A 4,618-nucleotide genomic window follows, 5' to 3' on the forward strand; every position below is an offset into this window, starting at 1 on the left:
TTTGGTTTAAATCACTTTAAAAACAACCAAATATGCAACTTAGATACACAATAAGGCGTATATACACAAAGCACATTAACTATATAATTTATACAAAAATTATCGCAGAACAACACACTGACGAGATGTATAAGTACAGAGCCACGCCAAATGGATATCAGCATAAACAGACTCAACAGGAATAGTAATATTCATACAGACAAATTAAAGAACAACACGTTATTAAGATTAAAGACAACGTCAATACCCATGATAAATCTATACTGCTGACCATCGTGTATTATTTGTGAAGTTAAATTCTTATCAACAAAATCTTGCTACCTTCCGGTAAACTTTTTTTTGAAAGTACGAGTTAGTATTAGTGCCAATTAGATTATTTCCCATCCAAGAAAAAAATAGTTAAAAGTAAATAAACTCATTATAGAAACTGGGATTGAAATTTTGTATTTTCGCCAGACGCGTGATTAGTCTACAAAAGACTCATCATTGAAGCTTGAATAAAAAAAGGTCCAATAAAGTACGAAGTTGAAAAGCATTAAGAACAATTTAAACCATTATATGTCAAAGTACGGTATTAAACTTCGAGTCTTGGCTCATACCGAACAGCAAACTAAATAGGGCCCACAAGAAATGACTAGTGAACAGTCCATCAAAACTGACTAAATCAAACTCTACCAATCATCAGAACAGCTGTCATATTCCTGACTAAATACAGGCATTTACCGAAGAAAATGTTGGGTTAAATCTGGTTTAATAGCTAAAATTTCCAATTGTATGTCAGTTGTTTATAACTAACCTCGTGTTGATGAGCAACCTTAACCGAAAAAATAGGTTTATATGACAATAATTATTACCCAGGAGCCTAAACTATGTAATATTACAGACACACAACATAGCTAACAAATTTTAACAAACAAAGACGATTTAGTAGATAGTAATATTGACATCTACATCTGCATTTACGACGAAGCTATGTCATCACTCGAAAAGAGTAATTTGACCCATCACTTAAGTATAAATTTAACTTTGACGTCTTCCAACATGACAAAAAACTTTCTATATAACATTTACGAGTTTTGAACAGCGGTATACTACTGTTGCCTTTAATTTTATTTACTAACAATAGTTCCTAATTGTGCTCAAAATTTATGTACAGGTGCAGGTTAAAAACATATCTATCTTTTTTGTTTGTGTTGGTTAGCCACTACAGAGAAGCTTGGTCAGTGTGGTCTTGAATTCCTCATTGCTCTCAATCTCTAATAGTTCATTTGGTAGATTATTACAGTCTCTGACGGTCCTGGGGGAAAAAGCTGTATTTGCAAATATCTTTGTTTGGCCTGATTTGTACATCTCTTTTTAAGTTCGGTTGATTGAGTCTCGAAGTTCTTCTAGGTTTTGCAATGTACGATGGAATAGGTATAGCAACCTTTGCATGGTTTGTTTTATGAAAGAGCGTTATACGTGCTATTTATTTCTGCTAGTTTCTAGTGGTGTCAGTTTCAATTCTCCTAAAAGAGGTAACTTTTTCAGGCTCTCTTGTGTAGTTGCTTTTGATAAGCGTTTAGGACGGCACTGGACCATCTCAATCTAGGCGCTGCACGCATTCAAGTCAATCACAAATGTTTTTGTCAGTTATAATACACACTGTATATAGCAATCTCATTCTGTTATGTCAAATAGGGAACTTAGAAATGTGCTTAATTAACTTTTTAAACATCTCCCTTCTTATTCAATAACATAGACTATAAAAAGACCAAAAAATAACTTTATGGAACAACACTGGTTTTAACATGTCAAATGAATAGGGTTTAATAAATTCAAGTATTAAGTTGGTTGACCAAGATATTTTTTGTCTCTAAAAATACCCAGTAATTTATACCTTTGTCTTGAACTTCATAGAATTTTCCAAACCAGTATAAATAATTAAACCCAAATCTAATAAAACAGGGGAAACAACATGGTTGGCTTTCTTAAGAGGGGGAGGGGCAGGACCTTTCACGGGACGTCGGGATCGGGTGTTTTTAAGCTCTTTCTACATACAAAATATCTTAAAAATTATGGTTATTAAAAAATATGTGAAATTTTTTTCTAAATCATCAAATGTTTTCTTTGTTGATTTTCAGAGAGCTTTTGATAATGAATCTCATTTACATATTATTTATAAACTTTAAATTTGTTGGAGTAAATTCCAAATTTAACAGTATGATGAAAAGCATGTTTGACCGTGTAGTCTGCTCCAATGTTTAATAGGTAAAGAACATATATATTAATTATTTTATTAAAAGTGGATGGTGTTAGACAGAGAGAGACATAAGTCTCGACTTATTTGTGACATCAATATTCAAAAAACTAGTGTAAATTATTTTTTTCGCATTATTTTCTCTAAAAGAAATGTTTTCCTAAAACAGATGCATTAAGTCTTTTAATAATATATGTAAATAATGTATAATATTTCATTAATTTACGAACTAGTCCATCTTTTTGATTTTTGTAAACTGGTTATGTCATGAGTTTGTTTAAATAGTTTAACTTTTGAATTGGTGGAAATAGTTATACATGTGTGTATTTTGTATTTTGTGTATAGTTAATGTTTTAAAAACGGAAAGTCCGTAATTGAATAACAAAATCAAAAGCTCAAATACATCAAACGAATGGACAACAACTGTCATATTCCTGACTTGGCAAAGGCATTTTCTTCGTAGAAATTGTGGCTTAATCCTGATAAAACTAGCAAAACCTCTCACTTGTGTATGACAGTCGCATAAAATTCCATTATATTGACAACGACGTGTGAACAAAACAGAATTTATAGGTAAAAATGTAAAATAAAAGTATGTGTACAGCAGTCAACATCGTGTCTTATTATTCAATATACCAATAATCAAATGTGTAAACAAACACTTACCATGGCACAATAACACAATGACAGGATGTATAGGTACAGAGCCACGTCATATGAAACAAAGAAACACAAAAAGGCATGTAGACCAAGCCTATCTAAAATAAATGACAAGAATGCTAAAATTATTAAAGAACAATGACGGTATGTAAAAGTACAGAGCCACGTATAATATACTTTATCGTTAATCTCTGCTGATCCCAGAATCTGTCCCGCTCGAACTATTGACGTCTTACAACAATCACTTTTCGATTGTGGCGTCAGATATTTTGTATTATGACGTCACAATTTTACGGGAACCTGTGTGATGTCCAGTAATGGCGGATAAATAATGATAAAGTGGATACTATATAAAAAAAACCAGACAAAAGTATAAAGTAATAGTGATAAAGACAAGTAAATAAATAATATAGCACGTAATGCTGTTCTCAATAATGTAGCCATAGAGTGATCTATAATTTCGTACATCCACTTAATTTAAACAGTGGTAAATAAGTGTCTCATTGGCAATCAAACCACATCTCCTTTGTTTATAGTGTATTCAATTGTGAATTTATGCGCTGATTGGCCATATTGGGAAAAAGTGAACCAACAAAAAGACACCAACATTTAAATCATTCAAAATTACTAAAACTACTAGTCTCACAAATAACTGCAATACTTTGAACAGATATATCATGTTAGGGAGGGGTATTTGCGAAAAATATTAGTCGAGAGAATGTTAAATTTCGCGAGCCGTAAGGCGAGGGAAATTCATTCTCAGATATTTCCTTGTTATTTTACACAACATATCATTGGTGTCAGTCTGAGATGATAGACCCTATGTATATTCTGTACTATTTTTTTGTCTTTGAACACCAGACTTTAATCTCACTTATTTAGTTTAACTATAATATCTTACCTTGAATCTGCAATGCAACATTTTTCCCTCTCAAATAGATCTACTTTTAAGACTGCAGTTTAAGAACTATTAAAAATAACAGCAGGAAATGTAGAAAATGACGATTTTTCTATATGTTTATTTTTAGGAAACATTTAATCTCTCTATTTCTTTTATTTTTGTTTGCAAAATTCAAAATTTAACAATAAAATGGAATACTATTTTTATTTGTAACAGTTATCAAACAAGAGAAATAAGCTATAGTATCACAGGTAAGCTTTATGAGATATCACAGTTTTTTCATGGTTTACTTTATTTGTAAACATAATGAATCGGATACTAATTTAAAAGTCAATATAATATGTGAATTTGTGTATAATTTTGTGCTTAAATTTGCTTGAATAAAACTTTACAAAACAATACCATCTGTTTATGATTATTTTTTTTCCTTTGCTTGTTTGTTTATATGTTTGGCTGTATGTTTCCTTTTAAATTTTTGGTTTGCTTGACCCTATCACCTTCATAGGTGTATGCTAATTTGATCATAAAGACAGTATAATTTACTACAACTCCTTTCACTATAAACTGTTCACCTTTTACTAACAGTAGCGTATATTCTCGAATCTATTACACGGTGAACAGGAAATATTTTACCTCAAAAATTTGAGAAAAGAAGATTGAAATTATCTTCTATGAATAAAAAAAAAAAAAAAAAAAAGACAGACAGAGAAAAAGGAAAGGAACCTTTTTCAAAAAATGACTTTTTCAATTTTTCCACGTGTTTCTCTCATACGGAACAGCAAACAGCGAAGATTGCGTGTGAGCCTTTGCGCAGGGGC

At 31.2% G+C, this 4,618-nt stretch overlaps 1 non-coding gene across 1 annotated transcript in view; it reads right to left on the reverse strand.

The window, feature by feature from the left end:
* Positions 1–4,574: 4,574 nt before the first annotated feature.
* The window catches only part of LOC139493545 (U6 spliceosomal RNA), a 102-nt gene continuing 58 nt past the window's right edge, over positions 4,575–4,618 (reverse strand). Inside the window, exon 1 of the small nuclear RNA XR_011657024.1 lies at positions 4,575–4,618. This exon is cut by the window's right edge and continues 58 nt beyond it. This is a non-coding gene — a small nuclear RNA (U6 spliceosomal RNA).

Source organism: Mytilus edulis, chromosome 10 (assembly GCF_963676685.1).
Source record: "Mytilus edulis chromosome 10, xbMytEdul2.2, whole genome shotgun sequence".
NCBI classification, from domain to species: domain Eukaryota; kingdom Metazoa; phylum Mollusca; class Bivalvia; order Mytilida; family Mytilidae; genus Mytilus; species Mytilus edulis.